The sequence below is a fragment of the Acinonyx jubatus genome, chromosome A1 (genome assembly GCF_027475565.1).
Source record: "Acinonyx jubatus isolate Ajub_Pintada_27869175 chromosome A1, VMU_Ajub_asm_v1.0, whole genome shotgun sequence".
In the NCBI taxonomy this organism is placed as follows: domain Eukaryota; kingdom Metazoa; phylum Chordata; class Mammalia; order Carnivora; family Felidae; genus Acinonyx; species Acinonyx jubatus.
In genome coordinates this window covers 118,448,286-118,471,104 of record NC_069380.1, presented here as the reverse complement: position 1 = coordinate 118,471,104, position 22,819 = coordinate 118,448,286, and the positions used below count along the sequence as shown (strand labels likewise).

General features: G+C 38.5%; 1 protein-coding gene and 1 long non-coding RNA gene across 4 annotated transcripts in view; one reads left to right on the top strand and one right to left on the bottom strand.

The window, feature by feature from the left end:
* Positions 1 to 22,819, bottom strand: part of KCTD16 (potassium channel tetramerization domain containing 16) — a 261,110-nt gene that overhangs the window by 209,410 nt on the left and 28,881 nt on the right. The gene's annotated exons all lie outside the window — the stretch shown is intronic.
* The window catches only part of LOC128315597 (uncharacterized), a 45,632-nt gene that overhangs the window by 10,036 nt on the left and 12,777 nt on the right, over positions 1 to 22,819 (top strand). For 2 of the 3 annotated variants that reach the window (XR_008298525.1, XR_008298523.1), the window contains exons 3-4: positions 3,981 to 4,062; positions 8,827 to 11,141. The exons of the other annotated variant lie outside the window; for it this stretch is intronic. This is a non-coding gene — a long non-coding RNA (uncharacterized LOC128315597). Of the gene's footprint in view, positions 1 to 3,980; positions 4,063 to 8,826; positions 11,142 to 22,819 lie in introns of those variants that run through there. 3 annotated transcript variants of the gene reach the window in all.

The window sequence follows — 22,819 nt, the reverse complement described above, 5'->3', positions numbered from 1 at the left end:
AAGGCAAACACAGACTCAAAGATAAGACATTAATTGTAAAACTGTCAAGGCAACATCTTTTAAAAAGCTTAAAAAAAAAAAGGCAACCACCTTTTCCAACATGCTACACCGATTATATACTTGTGATCTTTGCCCAAATGACCATATAGCTTTATGTTTTTCTTGACCTTATAATTGTGTTTTCTTTGGGAGGGAGGTTGGCATTAATTAATTTTATTACGTGCTCTCAGAAGTAGGAAGGATTTTTTTTTTTTTTTTTTTTTTGCCTTACTGCACCTTGCTCTCCCTGAAAACTGAGTTCCTTGGCCCTTTTGATGGATGGGTTCAGACAAAATTCTTGTCCTTGGAACTGCTCCTTGAAGAGGCTGCGGGTCTTGATGTTCTTTTTCTGTTCATCATATCTCTTTGAGATTTTCTTTAACTCCTTCACTTTTGAAATCTCATTTCATCAGAAGATAGTTGGTCCCCTTCTAGCTGCCAAGAGGCCACACATAACAGAGTTCTTTCCAGGTCAAGTTCTGCACACTGTCAGCGATCACCCACCAGCTCATTACTGGGTGCATCCTAGACTATATCCATGATTCTGGTTATGTGAATACTGCATATGGAGCCACAGGAGAGGTTGCACACAGCCAGCCTTAGGGTTCGGGACTTCTTCTTGTCTCCTCATACGTGGACTGTGGGAATGGAGTGGGGCCAATCTACTGGGTGCCCTAGGTCATATGTCTCCCTTGTGTGCCAAAGTTTTTCTCAGCTTTTGAACTAGTTATCTTACCAGATGCCTATCACTTCATGCTGGCTGGGAAGATGGAATGCAAAGTCCCTAGGGACTGATTTGTAAACTCCTGTCCCACCCTCCAATTCATCACCTGGCAGTACAGTATTGAACATTATGACATGATAGAAAACAACTGAACTACTAAATTCCCGTGGGCAATGCATCCTAAACAGAGACTGAGATACTATAAAGAAAATGTTTGGTATTTCAAGATAAGTGACTTTTTGATGACTGCAGGGTTTTCTCCAGCTTTTGACATGACACCTAATTTGTTCTGTTTGATTGGCAAAGAACTTGATTATCTTGACTTAAAAGAAAGCAACTCAGGGTGTCACCACTATCACCTATTCAGCCAACATCAAGTATTTATTGAGCACCCACTGAGTGCAAAGCATGTTACAGGAGAATAAAAGCTAAGAAAATACAGCCTTCTCTGCAAGAGAAGGCACTCTTTAAAGGATGAACTAAAACAAATGGGAATACCCAATTTTCAGTCACTAATCTGAGCACAGTGCAAATACACAGGTTTGGGGCATATAGAGAGGGCTAGTGACAAGGTCTGCAAATGGGCGCATCTTTGTATCCAACTACTGGTTCTGTAAGTTGTCTCAAAATCCCCTACATTTAGAAATGACATCAAAATCCTGCAGGGACTATAGAAAATGAAATAAAATATACCATTTGTTTCAGGAAGAGCATCTCAATTTGATACTCATCAGGCAGCATCTATGCTCATGTCTAATCTGCTGACCCATTGGCTATTCCCATGATGATTGCTTAGTACCTACTTCAAAGTTTTGCCCAAGGTTTTCAGATAGGGGTGTGGCATGGTAAAAGAGTGGGGCTTTGAGACAGAGACTTGGATTTGAGTCCAGCTTCCCCACTGACTTAGAGCCATATCTCTGTAGGTTAATGACTAAATCTTATTTCCATTTCCTCTTCTCTAAAATGGGTATAATAGCACAAAATTCATATAATTGTGCAGGCGAAATAAGATCAGGTATAAATAGGCTTATAGCAGTACAAAGTCTAAAAAGTAGTAAGTATTAAAGAAACAGGAGTATTTTTCTTATTTCCCTCCTTTTGAATGGAAGTCTGTGCGTCAGTGAATGAAGAACACAGGGACTTGTAGCAGCAATTGTGATCGCTGTTTCCTTTCAAATTTGTTCGCATTGCATGTAAGGTCTATTTTAATTTCATGGCAACCGTATACAACCATGAGTTATCTCTTGTGCTGCTTAATGTTTTAATCACACTGCCCACTAGTTATACACTAAACAATACCTATTGTCTCCTCAGTTGAATGAAAAATGCTTGTGTACAAGGGCCGTTAGCATCTTTTATAAATGTACTTTTAGGGTATATTTCAAGTGTTCTCTCTATATTTTTCTAATGACTAAAATGTAAATAACATGATAAATACCTATGATCAAACCAGGATACCTATCCACTCATTTATCATTTGTTTTTTGTTTTTGTTTGTTTGTTTGTTTTTGAGGGCGGGAACTACCATGCCCAGGTATATACTGAAGGTTTGGTGTCCATAGGACACTGTCTTCACAGAGCAGTTACTCCCATATCATTGGCTTTTATGTTTCAATCTTACTCATTTTAGCATTCCGGGATGTACCATTGTATGTTCTTGCACATAGAATATATTCTGTGTACATTTGATGCACCAGTGACTAGTCTTGGTATAAATGTTGGTGAAATTGAAACATGGGAGTATAACTCATGAATTAAGAAGGATGGACCTATAGTTAGGGGGGAAATATGGTTATAGATTATCTAAGCAGCTGCAGGCAATCTAGGTCTCACAGAGCTCTTCCAGCTTGGTGGGGCTGATAGATGATGCTGTGTCGTCAAGGTGAAGTCAGTCCCGAACAGCACACCACTCACTGAGACAAGCCAACTCCCAAGAGCCTAATAAAAAACTGTGCCTAAACCTTTGCCGACTTACTCCATGTGTTAAAAGAAAAGAAATGGTAGTCTGAAATTACTTTAGCATTTGCAAGGTTGAAACCAACATGTTTGTGCTAGCTGTTCACTAGCTATAGGAGTCCTCAATTAAATAGGTCCTACCTTGCAGCTAAAAAGCAATTAGTCTCACAATTCATGAACATTTCTCTTACAGTTCTATGAAATTCTGGCTCTATTGTGAGTGGTGGTGGCAGCAGCGTTTTAGAATAAAAACGATTCCTTGAATTTGATTGTTCAGTATTGTGCTTTGGGGAATATTAGGGGAAATGATACACACATCCCTGCCCTCTAAGAACTTACGATTTGGTAGGGATGCAGATATGTATAAAGAACTCAAATATAGAGTGAAGAATGAAATACACAATTAGTAATCATGACTTAACCATTACTGACAAAAGGCAGCATTTTTGCCACACTATCCTCCTTACATATTCTGATTTATCACTACTCCCCACTCAAAAGGATTATTAATAACTTAGTTTAAGATATTAATAACCACCTTTTCAGGTTCTGAGGGAAGATATTGATCACACTTATTATCCCAAGCCTCTACTGTACTTAATATATGTATATAATTTCACTGATGGCTCATATTCATCATATGCAATAGTGTGAAAATCCTAAAATTTCTTGTAAACAAGGAATTTCCTCTAGCAACATGATCAATGGCCCCCAAACTGCCACTTATGATCCCTAGACCTTTTAGGACTTCTTGTTGCTTTCGAAGTGTTGTTGCAAAGCACTCCTCTCCATCCAGCCTCGGGGGAAGTAAGGCAGACAGATTATCACTATTAAAAGACTCTTGGGGGATTTTCTGGGTGTCTCAGCTGGTAGTCTTCCCTGGTCTTGTCCTTCCTGATGCAGCACAGGAAATAATAAACTTGTGGATGCAAATTTATTCTCTGTTCCTATAAGCTAACCTTGGGATGAGTCTGTTTGCAGGACCCCAAACAGGTTCACCTCAAACAGATGTTCTAACAGCCTTTCTCTCAGGACTAGACTTTGCAATCTCCTTGATTTATTTGTTTTGTTTTGTTTTCAAAAAGAGGCCTACAGCAGTCAATTGTTTTGGCTGAGGTCACAGTGTTTAGAATAATTGAAGAGTTTCTTTGGTTTTACACTGCAAACGATAGGAATAGAATGTAGAATGTGATGTTTGTATTCCTGCAAAAAGCCATCATTGTATTTTTTTTTCAAATGTTGCTGTTACCTCTTCCCATAGGTGATTTCTGATCAGTGAAGAATAGAGTTGGAGTTTTAAAAAGGAGGAATCTAGATCTTAAATGCCCCGGGTTCAAACCCAGGTAATAGCAACATAATGGTCACAGTCATATTTTATCCAATGGAGGCTTAAAAGCATCCCAGTAAAATTTGTGGGAACAAAAAATGGATGCAATATGAGCCTGGCATTTACAGTATTAATATCTCGCAGGATAATTGTATATGATCCAGCAACCTACTTTTAGAGATCCAGTTCTGCCAGTAAATATCTGGATGACCTTACCAAGTCATTTAATTTCTCCAAATCCCCATTTTATCATCTGTACAAGAGTGAGCCATTCTCTAAGGTTTCCATTTGCTCAAAATCCTATGGATTAAGATTTCCTCTTTGCCGAATGTTTATAGTTTTATATGCCCACCAATTGTCTGAAGCAAAATCAAGTGATTATAGGATTAAAATCACTTTGAGCCCCAGAAACTACATTTTTTCCAAAGTCAGAGGCAATTTGGCCTCTTCTCTCAATTATCAGAAATTAGTTGGGGTGAGAGTTAATACCCTCAAATAGAAAGAAGAAGGTATTCTGGTTGGGTTGCCAGCTTAGTCTCAATCTCCAGGGAAGTGTTTTCCAGATAATATGGTGGAATATGCTTTTGCCAACCAGATTGGTTTTCTCCAGAGACCTACACAGGCTTTAGATACACCGGTCAGTAGACAATGGTTTGTGACCCTAGAGATGCCTATAATCAGCTTCCTACTTCTTCCTCAAGTCCCACATGGGAATTAATGTGATGGAGATTTAGTAGAAACATAGCAGACAACAATCCTTTTTTTTAATTCCTGAAAAAAAAAAAGAAAACCCAGGACTTTTATATTTAAAAAAACTCTTTTGTAAAGTTCCAAATATAAAACAAACTTCCAGGTTTCATTAGCATTGGATTTGGTCTTGGTGTACGTATTATTTTCCCTTCGAGAGGCATTTAATCTCTGTGGGTCAAGTACTTTTAAATAGCTGCTATCTCAATTTGTAATAAAAGACACTTTTTTCAGTAGAAGAAAAAGCCTGTTATAAATCCCTCTCCTGTCAACAGGCATAACATCTTTTAAAAACTACAGAAAGGGGTATCCAGTTGGCTCAGTTGGTTAAGCATCTGACTTCAGTTAAGGTCATGATCTCACAGTTAGTGAGTCTGAGCCCTGCATTGGGCTTTGTGCTAACAGCTCAGAGCCTGGATCCTGCTTCGAATTCTGCATTTCCCTCTCTCTCTGCCCCTCCCCAGCTCACACCTTGTCTTTGTCTCTCTCTCTCAAAAATAAATAAACATTTTTAAAAAATTGATAAAATTAAAAAAATTAAAAACTATGGAGAGCTGCCCAAATGGTCTTTTTTTAAAAAAATAAAAAAATGGAAAAAAAGCTGATTCTATTTCTTTTTTGAGGGGAGAAGGGGAGGGGCATACGGAAAGGGAGAGAGAATCTTAAGCAGGCCCTATGCCCAGCACAGAGCCTGATGCAGGGCTCTATCTCATAACCATGATACCATGACCTGAGCTGAAATCAGGAGTAGGACACTTAACCACCTGAACCACCCAGCTGCCCCTAATTCTGTTATTTTGTATAGTCACAGGTTTGCACTTTTGAACGGGGGGGTGGGGTCCAAGGAATGAAATTATATAAAGTTGTTCCCTATTTTTTAAGAAGGAACTACATTTAATAAATAGGCAATCAGCTTGATGACCAAACTTGTACAAAGCACCTGCTTTGTGCTAGTCATAATTCTAGACCTCACAAAGATACAAGAACACATGAAGTATCATAGTCCCTGATACGGGGTTCATTACACTACTCTCACTATTTTCACAGGTTTGAGGATTACCATAAAAATTTTACAGTGTTTGAGGATTACCATAAAAAAACATGTAGTGATACCCAAATCCCAATATTATGTGGCTAGAAGAGGAGTGATACATAGGATATCTATCTATAATCTATAATTATACATTATATAAATATGTGACACTGGTAGATCTGGATGTACCTGTAAGTAGTGGGATAGGAGGAGAAAACATGCTGGCTTAGGGATAAAGATGACAATGAAAAGGAGTTTGGTGTGGCACATGGCAAGATGACCATGGATCTTCAAGCATACAATATCTGGCCTGTAGCTGGTGATCCCTTGCCAAAGGATACATCTAAATTATAACACTTTACCCTTTTCATTAAGAGAACTAGAAATGGTAGGTCTGGCTTGAAACAGTAGTTCACAGAAATGACCTGTTGGGTTCCTATTGGTTATTGGCAAAATTAATTCCTAATATTAGAGACATTGCCTCATAGTGAGGAAGGAAAAGGTGGAGGTGGGTGGGGGTAGAAGAAAACCAAGACAACACAAGGCGAGAAAAAGAAGCTGCTTAGGCTGTGACAGCCATGCTGTAACCCCTGAGTTAGGGATAGAGATGGATGAAACTTCTCTGATTCTCATCCTCTGTTCCGAAACTTGCCTAATGTAGTATCATGTAGTTGCATGTCTTTTCCAGCAAAATCTTCCAGTAAGGTTTTTTGACATGAGCCTCCTTATTGCCCTGAAATCCAAAGAATTCAGTGGATTGATTCTTTGTTATCTGGTTGAACTACACTGAGAAAGCTGAGAAAATCTCACCAGTGAGGCTGTAGGTGTCATTGTCACCCTAGCCTATATTAATCAAAGGGGAATACTTTGGCTCTTTGACTTTTTCTAGGGAAGTGACATTCCAATTTAGTATCCACCTACTTTGAGTTTTCAAAAAAAGCATTAAGACCACCTGTCCAAAGTTTGTACCTAGAGAAAACGGACACACTGAAAATTAATAATGACAGGTTGAAATATTTATAGATTTTCTGAAAAGGCAGTAAAAAAAAATCAAGATTCACTTGGATTTATCTTTTGGTAGCCCTCCCCATAGTGCTTTTTGGTAGATATTGTTTATGCAGACTTTTGTTCACCCAAACAAGTGAATGCTTGGATTTAAAAAGATGATAAATGGGGTGGTGGTCTCTCATACATTTTAAAAATAAATGAATGACCACATTTTTCTAAAGAAAGACCTCTTTTTTGCTTAAATTATTCAATGTACAAAAAGTTACATACCTTCTACTTTTAGGAACAGATTTACTCATGCACTATATTGATATATCACAAACCACAAGCTGTCAGTGGCATGCCTGTACATGTAAATCGTATCTGCACATGCCACCTGGCATAGAAATTCTTAAAGTAACCTCCAGTTAGAAGTTGACTGAATTAATAATGGTCAGGAAACTTGGAGAAAAACCAAATGTTTAGGGATTGGAGAAGATGTTTAAAATGTCACATTTTATGGCTGTCTCACTCAAAATGGATCACCGTGCCCAGTCTATCTATAAAACAATGCTGAAAGTGTTGTCTTTTGCTTCTGCTACTTGAAAATCAACTACTCAGTTATATGCAAATAATAACAATAATAACCTTTTATTTAGCGTTTTCCCAGGCTCTCAGCAATGTAATAAATCTGTCCTATTTCATAATGCTCACCATAAGCCCATGATGTTGGTGATATTATGCAAGTCAAGAAACTAAGGAAGAGAGAGATTATCTAATTTGCCCAATGTCATGCAGTAGTCATTGGTGGAGCCTGGGTGTAAAGCCTTCCAGGTGGTTGGGCTCCAGAACTCCCTTTTCAACAGCATCCTTTACTACCTGACCACATACATTGGTTTAAATATAGATTTTTTTAGTTTGTCACTCAAAACTCTTCAAGCCTTACCTAATTGACCCTTCCAGATTTATCTCTTGTATTTTAAGACTTCTCCACACAGGGGCGCCTGGGTGGTGCAGTCGGTTAAGTGTCCGACTTCAGCCGGGTCACGATCTCGCGGTCCGTGAGTTCGAGCCCCGTGTCGGGCTCTGGGCTGATGGCTCAGAGCCTGGAGCCTGTTTCCGATTCTGTGTCTCCCTCTCTCTCTGCCCCTCCCCCGTTCATGCTCTGTCTCTTTCTGTCCCAAAAATAAATAAATGTTGAAAAAAAAAAAAAAAAAGACTTCTCCACACAGAGTCAGACTCTGGCCAGATTAGGACTGGCCATTTCCCCAGACATCCTGAACTTTCTTATTCCATTACTTTACTGATGGTATTTCCTTGAGTTAAAGTGCAGTCACTTATTAAGGGCAGAGGGAGAATTGTAACCACTTTAAAACATATACAGATATATAATAATTATAAAGGCTAACAATGATTGATCAATTACTATTTGTCAAGAACTGCGTTTAATCCATTTTACACAAACATATAACGAATTCACTTATATGTAATACTACATGTCAGAGTTGCTACCTTGATGTTATAGAAGAGGAAGCCAGGCCTTAGGGAAGTTAAAGCATCTTATCCAAATCAACCCACCAACTAATAAGCAGCAGAACTCCAAGACTGTCTGACTCTAATGAGCCAGCTTGTAACCAAGCAATCTAGGCTGCATCTATTCCAAATTCTAATTTGCATTATAGTTGTTTGAGAGTAAGTTTTATATCTCCCTACTAAACTGCATGCCTCTTGGAACAAAGGCTGGATTTTGCATCTCCAACCCCTCCCCTGCCCCCAAATACACGCACACACATGCACACACACACACACACACACACACACACACACACAGAATTCTGAGCACAATAAGTGATAAGTGGAGGGAAAGTAAGGAAGTGAATTAAGTAAAGGCAAAGAATTCCAAATAAAAGTGGCAACTTTGTGACTCCTGGGCTATTGAATCCCTGGGAGAAATATGCTCCTGTGACCCTTGAAGCATCACATATGTTAACTGGGCATTATTTCTGCCCCTAGGTCCCCTGACATGGAGCAGAATACTGCAGAAAGCGCCAGTGTGCAGTGGATCCCCTTCATAAGGCCCTGCCAGAAATATCCCCAGGTTGAAGCAATTCACAACCCCTCACCTTGCTCTGAATGCTGTGCAAAGTTGTAGTTTGTGAACATATGGGAACCAGCCGTTAATTCAGGCTTCTCAGAGATTACAAAGCCTGCAGAGACTGTAAAATCAGGTAAAAATTTTGAAAGGAGCACATTTCCTGGGCAGTTTTTGTATTCCCAGTTAGATTCCCAGCAGTCTGAGAAATAGGTATGTAAATTAAAGAAAGTTATTTAAAAATTCCAGGGCCAGAAGATATTAATAAATCTGATTTTGGTTCTAAAATGGGCAAAGACTCGAGTCAGCAAAATTTGAGACCACTTCTAATTTTATCTGACCCATTTGGTTACACGCTGCTTCTTGTGACAATATCAGTGCCCCTGGTATTCTCGAGAACTAGAAAGGTGTATGGAAAGAATGCAGGACTCAAAGTCCAGAGACCTGGATTCAAGGTCAGGTCAGACTGTCCCTTAAAAGCAGAGCAAGCTGGTCCCTTGAGCCTCATTTTCATATGTAAATTGGAGATGGCCTGACTATTGACTTGGTATTGTTAATACAAAAACCCACATGAAATACTTTGCAATATATAGGGTCTACAACATAAAATGCATTAATCAATTGAGGGAGGCAAAAATTATAGCTAACATAAAGACCATATGTGAAACATATTTTCTATTTGATTATAAGCAAGAATAGAGTTTTTCTCTCTACCTCCTTTTCTTCCTACCTCTATTCACTTAACTGACATTTACTGAGTGCCTAATATGTGCCAGACATTTTATCAGGTGCTGGGAATACAGTGGCAAACACATCAGATAAGATACCTTCAAGGGAGCAGGCAATCAAAGAATGTGCAAATATATAAATGAATAATTTCTGAGGATGAGAAGCACTATGGAGATAATGATTACAAAAGAACTTTTTGAGGAGGAGACACATAGTCTGCAATCCGAATGATCACAAAGAGTCTCTGGTACAGAAGAAAAAGAAAAAGTGAGAGGAATATTCCAGAAAGAGAGAATAACAACTGCAAATCCCTAAGACTGAATTATCTTGGCATGTTTAAGCGACAGAATCAAGGCCCCTGCAGTAGTAGTATAATGAATGAAGAAGAGGGTTTACCAGACAAGTTGGACAGGTAATACGTGTAGGAAGGGCCTTGGAGAGTGTGGCAAAGAATTAGATTTTATTCTAAATTCACTGAGAAGCCATTAGATAGTTTTAAGCAGGACAATGACTTAATCTGATTTGCATGGTCGAGATCTTTGATAAGATCAAGTAAAGAGGTAGAGTCTGTTAACATTGTAACACTGAGTGTTTTTGTTCAGAGAGGCAGCCAATATTTGGCTTTAAAAAGATTCTTCCACTGTGGAGGTTGATCAACATCTCAGTCTCAACATGCTGTAATTGAGATTTCTTTCCAGTAGGGTTTCTCTCCATTTCTTCCCTCTTTCAGAAATGGTCATTAAATGCTTCCATCTTTGGAACAAAAACCATGAATGCATCTTCGACTCATCTAATCCATCAGCAAAGCCAGAGGTGATTCCTCACCTTCTTCATTGGAAGTACCATGGCCCAAGTCACACTCGGCTCTGCCCAGATGACTGCAATGGCCTCCTAGCTGGTCTCCCTGCTTTCGACCTTGTCTTTCTGCAGGCTATTTTCAACACAGCTGTCAGAAAGAGTCTGATGATATGATTTCTCTGTCCAAAACCTTCCGTTTGCTCTCTCATCTCAGAGTCAAAATCAAGGTCCTCACAATGTCATGTAAGACTTGACCCCATGTAGCCTACTTGCTTCTCTGTCGGCCTTTCATGCCAAGTTCCTGTTGACTCAGCTTCAGTCACACTGGCCTTCTTGCTGCTCCTTGAACACTTATGCCTCCTCTACCTCAGGTCTTGGCTCTTCCTGGCCCTTCTGCATAAAATGCATTCTATAGATATCCATGAGGCTTTCTCATTTGCCTGTTTCAGGATTTTACTGAAATTCCATCTTCTCAATAAGGCCATCCTCAATCCCACTCTCTAAAATGGCACCAGTGTCCCCAACACTCCCTTTTTCCCTTCTTGGCGTTATGCTTTTCCATAGTACTTACCCACATCTACCATACCATAGATTTCAGTTATTTATCTGGGCCAAACTAAAATATACTACTCCAAACTAGAATATAAGGTCTGTAAGAGCAAGATTGTTGGTCTGTTTATTCATTGCTGTGTTCCCAATACCACATAACAGGAGCTCAATAAATATTTATTAATCAAATGAAGAACCTGAAATTCACAAGCCTCCTCCACAGGTCAGTGTCACTGAGCATGGAAATCGCCCAGGCACCATTCTCCAGACCAAAGCTGGAACCCTGGCTGGACTGGAGGAGGCGCAGTGGGCAAAAAAGATGTCAGGAAAATTAGAGAAGTGTTAGGAAGGCCTGAGAGAGAAGGCACTGTTGGATGCCCATTTACCACAACACTGACTTGGTAAAGAAATAGGCGTGTTCTACAGCGTCTTCCAGACTTTATGATCAGTAAGATTGGTTTGTTTTCACTGGTTTGTAATGTACTATATATAAATAACCCTCTGAAGGAGGTAATAACATTAATCACAATGATGATAATGCTAGAATTTATTGAAGACTGTTGCAGTTACTACTACTAACTATTCCACAAGTAGCTTAAAACTACCATTTATCATATTCATAGATTCTGTAAGTTAATTCAAATGGCATAGTGGGAAAGGTTTTGTGTGCTTCATGATGGCTGGAGGCTCAGCTAAGAAGACTTGATTGCTGGCAAATGAAATCAAATGAAGGTGTCTTTATTCATACAACTGGCAGCCAATGCTGGCTATTGGCTGGGACCTCAACTGGAGCTTTTAACCATGCACCTACTTGTGGTCTAACCATGTGCCTGGACTTCTCAGGGTGATCAGGCTTTTCCCATGGTAACTCAGTGCTCCAAGAGGGAGTATCCCAGCATACAAGGCAGACAGTGCAGTGCCTTTCGTGACCTGGCCTTGGAAGTCACAAAATATCATTTCCACCATATTCTGCAGCCAAAGCAATCACAAGCCACAGAGAGGACATAAACCTCTCCTCCTGATATCAGAGAAGCTGGGAGATATTGTTGCAGTCACCTTTGGAAACTCACAGAAACTATGATAAGCATTTTACATAATTACCTAATTTAATTATCATAGTATCCCAGTTAGATAGTCAGCATTATTTCAAATTTAGTGTAAAAGAAAACTGAACTGTAGAAAGTTCAATGATTTGCTCAAGATCACATTGTTGACATCTGGTGTTGCTGAGAGCCAGGTATATGTATAACTAACTCCAGAGTTCATGCTCTTCCTAATATATCTTCCCCATGGCCAGAGGAGGCTCAATAAACAAAGTGATATGAGGTTGGGAAAATAATACAGAAATCAAAGTGAGAGAAAAGGAGTAGTAATTAGGAAAACAAAAAGAAAATCAGTAGGCAGTAGGGCACTATGATGGTACCTGGTCAATGTACAATTATCATTTAGTGATTTCATTTGTTTTATTTCACAGGATACGGAGATAGCATAGACAATAGCCTACATACAATTCCTCCTAAGTTAACACAAACCAAATATTTAAAACTTTAATTAAAAAATCAAACACCATCAAAGTTCCATACTATCCATTTTGTTCCATTATATTTTAAACATTTTGAAGTAAGAATTTGATTGTTTGAATGTTCTCAATATTTTGCTCTTTAAATGAATGTTTAGTGGATGTAACTCAATGCCAAATTTGGCTTGTTTTTGTCTTAATGACTTCTGCAAAATAGCTACCATTTATTCATTGAGCAAATGGAATATTCTGATGATTTTTTAATGCTACTTAGAATTACATACAGCCAGTGTCTTTTCAATAATGCACTCTTGGGCATAAACTTCCAGATCCTGCTGTATATTGAAGAATTCACATTAAATTACTCTTCTCTGTGAACATAATGGTAGATAATGGAGGACTCAAACAGCTGAAGACCATCTCTCTGCCCAAATGTCACCTGATGTCTGAGATACAGCAGCCTCATAATTTCATTCCCCTGCAGACTTCAGTGGCTTCCCCCACTGTCCTTGCGATGAAGAACAGGATACTCAGCATGGCCACAAAGCCCTGCAGGATCTGAACCCTGCATGGTTCTCAACCCTACCTGATGTCCCACTTCCTCGTTGCCCCTGTCTTCCAGACATTCTGTATTTCTTTACTGTCTTTGAGCAGGTCAGTCTTCCTCTCCCCTTAGGACTTTCACAGACGGTAGTTCCCTGACCTGGAATATTCTTATATCCTCCCTGTATCTGGCCAACCCCTAGACAGTAAGTCTCACAGTAACCAGCACTTGCTTAAGGACATTTTCCCAAATCTCCCTGACCAGGTCACACCCTCCATCCCTTCATATATACTCTTAAAGTCCTTCCTTCAAGGTATCCATCTCAGCATGACTTCACATTTATTAGTTTGATTCTCTGATTAATTTGTATCTCCCAGAGTAGACTGTAAGCTCCTCAAGGACAAAGATTGTGTGCATATTTGCTCTGCAATCCCCAGCATCCAGCACAGTGCCAGGCCCATTACTCAGTAATTACTTATTAAATAAGTAAATGGATAAATAAATGTTAAAATGAATAAAAAATTATAATTCAGGTTTTTGAGGGTCTCAATCAGCTTTTTTAAAAGAATAATCATTGTTGTCTTCCCATATCCAAAGTTTTCTAATCTTACTACCTCCATAGTTCACAATTAGATGACAGGCCAAAACGATATAATGCATAATTGGGGCGCCTGGGTGGCTCAGTCGGTTAAGCCTCCGACTTCAGCTCAGGTCACGATCTCACGGTCCGTGAGTTCGAGCCCCACATCGGGCTCTGGGCTGATGGCTCAGAGCCTGGAGCCTGCTTCCGATTCTGTGTCTCCCTCTCTCTCTGCCCCTCCCCCGTTCATGCTCTGTCTCTCTCTGTCTCAAAAATAAATAAATGTTAAAAAAAAATTAAAAAAATACTAATGCATAATTCACACACAATTTTCAGATTTTTAAGGAGTTTCACATTAAACACTACAATCTAGTTGATCTACCAATAAAGAATATAAGGCTCAAAATGCTACATAGTTGATAAGACAAAAAGTTAGAATTCTAATCATGCCACGAAGACTCCTGGCAGAGGTGAGAAAAAAGGAAGGTGAGAAGCTGGAAATTGGGTCCACTTCTGAAGACTCATTGGGAAAGATATCTAAAAATAGATGTATTTCTTTGACTTCAAACAAAACACAGACTTAATTTATTAAAGGGGTCATTTTGTTAAAGTTGAGATAGATTGGGATATATATATATATAGCCAGAGAGTATATCGGATAGGGAAGTAGAAAAGTAGAAAAGCCTGTTAGTTCAATTCCACACCTTAGACAGAAACTCTCACCAGTTTCTCCTTTATGTATCTGTTTTGTGCTTATTCCTTCTATTGTACAAGCAACCAACTTAACATAGATTCTGCTAGTCTTGACTGGCCTGTACAATGCCACTGGCTCTCAATGTTTTTTGTGTATACTCTTAACCTGACAACTAAAATAGAAATTGGTAGGAACCAATTTATTTAAGCACAACCCAGTGCCCCACACTCAAGGGTCTTATACATCATTTGACTCAACCACCTCTTACACAGACTTCATTGGACACCAGTCAATCCCAAAAGAGTGGACTAAGAAGCCGAGTACAGATTTATACTGTTGAGTTAGACAAAAAAATGAAGTCCTAAGTCCGCGAAGGATCAGGAGTCGTGGAAACTCTCCATGCTTTGCCTTGGGTACCTTAAAAGACCATATACCATAAATACATCAACCTTCACAATGATAAAAGGGCTGATTCAAATTATCTCAATCCTTGAGTTTGAGTTAACATTATCCAGGACTTCTTCTGTTGGCTCTAGCCTCCTGTTGGAAGCAAAAATAAATCCTGTCTAGAGGAATACCATCTTAGAACTCACTTTACCCTGATATTTCAAATACAGTGTCTGGAACTCAATAAAAAAAAAAAAAAAAAAAAAACCAAGCCCAAGAAGGAATAAGACAAAGGGATCACAAAGAGAAGAAAAAACAAAAACAAAAACAACATTAACAAACTCATATGGGATCCAAATAATAGTTGGTTGGCGAAGGTGCTGACCTAAGTAACTCTAGAAATGGATGGAGTCTGTTAAGACCCAAAGCAAAGTAAACTGTACATAAGTACCTTTCTCTAGTTAGTAAAGTTATGTCCCACAGAGTACAGGTTAAAAATTTTGAATTTGCTACACATGCATACTGGAATTGAACAGTTAAGCAAGTGGATGGCAGATAGCAGGAACAGGTTTCTCTCTGTTGGAGAGGGAGTTTACAGATAATCAAGGGGAGGAAGCTAGAATGATCCATGTAATAATGGATTAGAGCTGGAGTCATCAAAATGAGCTCCTAATTAGCTTAATATAATTACAGATGGTTATGCTATCTGTATCATACTTACACATATCCTGTATAATATTTTTAGGTATATATACATACATAGTTAGTATACACATATGATAATATTTGTTCTTGCTCTGTCAGATGCAAGAGACTAGAAGCAATGTCACCTGAGTAGCAAGAAGTACACTGAACACCCACTTCTTGATTTTTAATACCATTATCCAATACAAGAAACCAGTCTTCCTCATAGAAATGGTTGAATAATTCCTGAGATTGGAATAAGAAATATTCAAAATAAGCCCAGAGTAACTTGTAGTACCAGAAAATAATGAAGTGCTTAAAGACACATGCGCGTGCATGCACGCGCGCGTGCACACACACACACACACACACACACACACACAAATAAAAAACCCATAAAGCTGGTGGTATGTCAAAGGAACACAGATGACAAATGAAAGAGTTGCCAAGAGTCAAAGCTGGAAGAACTTGAGCAAAAAGTAAATAAAGTATAATGCAAAGTTGAATTATAACTTTGTATAAAATATAAAATAAATGTCCACAACATTAATAAATGACTGAATAAAGAAATAAATGAGAAAGAAGAGACAAATCTCTGATGCGGAAGAATTCCAAATAATTTCTGTAGATATTCTCACTTTGAGGAGGAACATAGTGTGAACCATGTATAGAGACTTCTTTTCTTGTTTGTTTGTGTGTTTAATTTCCTTACATGTTTATTTCTGAGAGAGAGAGAGAGAGAGAGAGAGAGAGAAGAGAATGAACAGGGAAGGGGCAGGGAGAGAGGGGGATAGAGGATTTTAAATGGGCTCTGTGCTGATAGCAGAGAGCCCAATGCAGGGCTTGAACCCACAAACTGTGAGATCATTACCCAACCAAAGTCAGATACTTGAGCAACTGACCCACCAGGGTGCCCCAATAGTGACTTCTTTTCAAAGAATACAGCGTGGAAAGGGTGGGGAGGGAAGGTGCAACTTTATGATGGAGAAACCTGACAACCACAACATCAGCTAAATGATCAAGGTCAAGATCAGAATGATAAGTCATGTTGATAGTGTGTACTATTGATATGACATGACAAAAGCCCACAGTTCTGACCTAATCATTAGAAAAACATCAGCCAACAGGAGCCTAAGGAAAGGAGATGACTAAATGTAATCTGGAATCCTAGAACAGAATAAGGATATTAAGTAAAAAGTAAAGGAATCTGAATAAATTATGAACTTCAGTTAATAATAATGTATCAATATTGGTCCATTAATCAATATGGGCTATATAAAATTATTATAATGTCTGGTGAGATTTAATATACATGTAGAATTAAAATATGTGACAATAGTTTGTATTATTTATTCAATAATAATAATGATAATGATGATATTGTATTTTGTTGAAAGGCTTATCATTTTCTACAAAAAGTCACCTGCTAAGAACTGTATTATTTTCCAAACAAGACTAACATGACCCCATCAGTAAAGTAGAATGTTGGTGCATGGTCCCTAAATAGGTAAGAAGTTTCTGGTCTCAGAACTCCAAGTAATGCATCTTGCTTTAACATTTTTTCATATTTACAATAGCAAGCTTATAAAACATAAAACATTTAAAAAATGTGTTCCCTTTAAAAAAAAAAACCTCTTTAGATTACCAGCTCTTCTTCTGAATTTATCAATTTCAATTTACCAACAACCTTTAGAGAAAGTAAGTGTGATGGGATACAGCTGTGTACTCTTCCTCCCAAAACACAATGAAAATCTTAAATTCTCAACTACAACATGGTTGCCATGTTGTATCATAGAATTGGTACCAGTTAAATGAAGCAAGACAGTGAAATGAGATTCTTTTCACGTTTCATAGAACACAGGGATTTGTGGGGGCTTTTCGTGGGGGGTAAATACTGAATGTAATATTTCAATCATACCCGAAAGAACATGAGTTAATATTTCATAGCTACTTAATCCACTCATTCAGAAATGGTAATGCAAATGTTCAAATATTTATGCTTCATAGGCAAAACTTTGTGCCCTGAATTATTGTATTGTGCTCTCTTATGCCACTGACTTTTGATTCATTTTGGATCAGGTAACCAGAAAATCACTGTATTCAACAGGGGAGCACTAGTGATAAAGTCTTTATAATAACAATCTTTTCATTTTTATTCACACACAAGCCTATTTGCCTCCTTGAATAAAATTAAAACATGCACCAAAGCCAATGATTAAGGAAAGGATTCGTGTAAAAAGTAGTGTGCCTTTAATTGACCTGATTGCAATTTCCAATCTACTTCATGTGTAAAATTCAAAGGCTCTCGTGAAAAGAGTGCTTCCACTGAAATATCCTGTTATTCCCAGACATGAGTGCCTTTAATATAATCTTTCCACCTCAGCCATAATGAAAGTTGTATGTCAGGTTTTCAATCCCATCCTTTAATGCCCCTGAAGTGTTGTGAGAACATGAGTGAGGTCAGAGAGGAACTGCATTATTTGGAATGCTTTTTACTCATTTAGTGCCCTTCCTTCCACTATCACTATCCCCAGGCTATCAAAGCAGAAAATCACGTCCAGACAAAAGCTTAGCCCCTTCAGAGTGAATTTCAGAGTTAAGAGGACCTCAGGCACCCTGTGTGACTTGACAGAAGAATTTGTCCTCTTGTACAAATTGTGGAGGATAAGGTATAGGAGCAGAGCTCATCACTTCCCACTTGCAATGCCTGTACCCCCACCCAATTCTGTTTTTCAGAGCTACGTTTCCTTTTCTATCTCGTCACTAGCCTAAACAATCTAGCGACATCAAAGGACATTTTAAAACCATATACTGTCATCAAGTACCCCTTGACATGAGGTGCTGAGAAGGACCCATCACCTCTCTGGTATCCTTTCCAATAACGCATAACCTCAATCTAATCATAAGAAAACATCAGATAAACACAAACTGAGACACATTAGACAAAATAACTGGCCCGTACTCTTTAAAAGTGTCAAGGTTCTGAAAGACAAGGACAGATAGAGGTGCTGTCACAGAATGGAGGAGACTACAGAGACACGACCAAAGGCAGTGTCGCAACCTGGACTGGATGTTAGAATAAAAAAAAAAAAAAAGAAGGACATTAGAGGAAACTGGTGAAATGCTAATAAGTCCTGTATATCAGCTAATTGTGCTGTGTTGTACTAAGATTAGTTAATGTCTTAGTTTTGGCACATGTTCTATGATTACATAAAATATTAACATAAAGAAAGGCCAAGTGAAGGGACTGAGACATTGTATTTTTTAAAATTATTTTATTAGATTTAAATTATCTCAAAATTTAAAAATTAACTAAAAAAAAAAACAAAAAAAAATATTTTTTTTTCTCATATATTTCTTTCTCATATATTTTTCTCATATATTATGAGAAGAAGAGAAGGAAAGAAGAGGAGAGAAGACATGAAGGAGGGAGAAAAGAAAGAAGGAGGAAAGAAGGAAGGAAAGATAGAAGGAATGGAGGCAAAAAGGAAAGGAGGAAGAATCTAAAGAGATATTCAGGAAATTTTAAAAATGCTGACTAATTCCTCAGTGGATGTGAGTCATTCATTTGAAACCTTTCCAATGCACACAGAGTCAGAAGGTGGCATAATAGGTTGGTTAATAACATGGACTTTAAGACAAGATTTAGCTTAGTTTAAGGCCCGACTTTATCACTTATTAGTTCAGTCTCTAATGACACATAATCCTCTGAAACTAAATTTTCTCATACATAAAATAGAGATGTGAATAGTATCAACTTCATAGGTCTGTTATGAAGATAAAATGGAGTCATACACATAAAGCTCTTAGCACATGTCTGGCATATAGAAAGCATTTTATAAACGGAAGCCATTAATATTAGAACAGAAACTGACACTAAAAATTAATAATTCACCCATTCCATTCAGCCTTATCCAAATCTTGTCCATTCTCCAGACACCAATGGAACCTCAATGCCTTCATAAACCCATGATAAGTTCTCCAACCCATTCTGTATGTGATGTATGTTTGTGTAGTCTTCCTTCATTATCATTTTGTGTGGGTGGTCATGGTCCATCATTCAGCTATATGATCCTTGTTTCTTCTGAGATTTTCCTTGGCATCAATGTTGAGCACACAGTAGGCATTCAAAAAGAGAAGGTAGTTTATGATTATGGTATTTTTGAATGTTTGTAGGGGAATCTGGTACCATCATGGATTTAATCACTGGGAATTTAGAGGCCTGTCAAAACAGGTGTTGAAGAGGTAAACATTTTCTTAAAAGCCCTTTAAAAATGAAATAAAAGTCTTTCAGAATCTTCTGAAAGAAGATTCTGAAATGCAAACTGAATTAGATTCTTCACTACTGTCTCTAGGGTTTATGTCATGTGTTTCTGTCTTGTAAAGAAGGCACTTTCAAATAAAGTCTTTCAGGGACTTCCACAGACACATTTATTTGGCTGAAATCCATTCTCCCAGGAAATTTACCCAAAAATTCTGAATAACTTCCACATTGAGATACCATGACCACAGACAACATCAGGAAGAGAAAGATCATTTCTTTTAAGAATTCCCTTATATAGCATTACGGTTTCTTAAGTGCTTTTTTTTTTTTTCAACGTTTATTTATTTTTGGGACAGAGAGAGACAGAGCATGAACGGGGGAGGGGCAGAGAGAGAGGGAGACACAGAATCGGAAACAGGCTCCAGGCTCTGAGCCATCAGCCCAGAGCCTGACGCGGTGCTCGAACTCACAGACCGCGAGATCGTGACCTGGCTGAAGTCAGACGCTTAACCGACTGCGCCACCCAGGCACCCTAGGTTTCTTAAGTGCTTTTAAGTGTATTGTTTTAATTGATTCTCATAAAAACTCTGAGAAGCTATCTAGAAGCTATTATTAACCCCAGTTTTCAGATAAGACAACTGAGGCACAGGCTTGCCAAAAATCGTACAATTAGTAAGTTGCAATTTTAGATCTCTCGTCTCATTCAATAAGCATTTAGTGAGCATCTCCCATGGGCTTCCCTGCACTGTGTGTTTTCTCCACCTCACATGCCTGCTTCTATCACAGTTTTGTGCTTGTTATGGATTACAATCATCAACTTAATTGTCTGAATCCTCCCCTGGACTACAAGCTCCTTGCAGGCAAGCATCTGTCTTGTCCTAGGTATTCCTAATACCCAGCACCAAGAAGACACTCAGTAAAACACTTGTAGAATAGATGAATGGGGACAACTCAATAAATGGTCCTTAAGGGTGTGCCAAAAGAGCTCAAATTACTTGTTTTGGATGAATGCAAGTTATATCCTCGCTTTTCCAGATCTTAGTGTCTTATAACCCAATTCTTCTCAACAGAGAGAATGGCTGTTAGGAGACTAACACACTGCACTCTTGGGAAGGAGAAAAGCCTATCCCTGAGAAGAGTCAATAAGACTAAATGATCATTAGAGAAGCATGAAATGAAGTCCGGTTACTATCACACTCTCCATTAAAAGCCGTTTATCTAAACAAGTTTCAATCCTGACTTTGTCACACTTCTTAGGCAACTCTCACTTCTTCCGAAGAAAATGAGAGAAGCAACAACTTTTGACTTGAAGTTACCAAACTAAAGGGGATTAATGCTCCTAAATGAAAGTGATGGAGGCTTATTGACTCTCAGGGTGACGAAATACTGAAATAAATTCCTAAGAGATTGAAAAGTCAGCTCCTGAAAATCTTCAAGAAGGCAATCGAAATTTATGTGACATATTTGCCTCCCTGAGTCTTTTTCAGCCAGAGCATCCAAGTCCTAGTTCTTGTTTCCTACATTCTACATCAGCATTATTGCTCCTCCCTTCTTCATTGCAACATCTCCTTCTTTCAATCCATAGCTATTTGGTTGCACAAGTCCCACCTTCAGAATCAGAACCATGAAACATTTGCAGAACTTGCGGTTTTTCAGAAAGTTGGCAGAGAGTTTGTCCTCCATAGTGATGGCATCAATTTCCCCATGTGGGAAATATGCCAGTCGCTAGTAACAGTATCTGATGCTAAGCAACCGGACTGGTTCCAGGAGGCTGTGTAGTGTCTGAAAAGAGTACCAAACAGGAATTTGAAGACACAGTTCTGGCCTTGACTCTTAAAAACACTTCAGTGTGACCTTGGATAAATCACTCAGTTTCTCTGATGCTCTATTTTACTTTGTCATCTCTGAAGTGAGCATGGGCCCTTCTAGACCTGGGTGCTAAATTCTGCTGTGCTGTGCTACTGACAATTTTTCCTGGGGGTGGAGCAGAGTGGGGGTGTATGATTAGGAACTCTTGATAACCATAAAGTGTTTTCTTCCAGATTAATTAACAGTGTGGACTGTTTTTTGTTGGGTTTTTTTTTTCTCTCTTGTTCCAGAAAAACTGGAAAACAAATAGAAGAGGTTTAGGGGAGATAATCTGGGTCAACATGGAAGGAAATATGTATTAGTTAAAATCAAAGATCTTGCCCACAAAAGGATAAAGAATAAGAGAAGTAATTTGTAATCACTAAAAAAATAAAAGTCACCAAAGAAAAAAGATGCAAAGTAATTTATATTTAACCTACTCCAAATAAAAATAACCAACAGATAAGTTCACTGTTTGGACCATCTGTATCTGATAAGCATAAGTTTAAATCCTGGCACCATCTGCTCAACTGGAATTTAATACTGTATCAATCTGCCAAATCACAATTATGATAGCAAGGACAGCAGCCTCATGGCGTGTGATCTAAATAGTGACCATTCTTTAACAGGATGAGAAACGAGAGCCAAACCAACTTGGATAGAAATATTTTAGTGCTTTCTGTTCACCCTGATGAAAACCAAATAGAGGCATATAATTGGCAGAGCTGCAAGCAGCCAGACTTTCAGAGTAGGAGAAACATTCTGGGAAGGGTCTCAGAACACCCAAGGACCTAGCACCGAAGAGAAGGAACAATGAAGCTAGAGAATCTAAGTGGAGATTTAATAGAATTTCTGTCCTTCTAGGGCTAGTCACTTGTGCCTAACCACCTGACCTACTGTCATCGATTAGTCATGGGGCTTTTTTCAGTGGGGAGCGGGCAAGCCATTAAAACATACTCCAGTCCTGAGGTAGTCATTGCCAAGATGATAAATTCTTAAATTTTGAGTCTTTTAAAATCATCTCATCCAAAGCCTTTACTTTACAGATGAGGAAAATAAAGCCTGCAGGGTTAAACAACTTTCCCAGGTCACCACCAAGCTGGTAGCCGAACAGATCTTTCTTCTGGACCACTGCTAGTCCCATGATGCCTCCCCCAGAGTCCCAGCAGCTAAAGGCATTTACAAAGATCTTCCTTACCGAATAAAACCTTTAGGGAAGGCTCACATTGATGCCCTCCTAAATTTCTCCACTTGTCTTACTATGCTAGAAGCATGTTTCTCTGCAATAGTATCTTTCATAATATTTAGCTCTACTTCA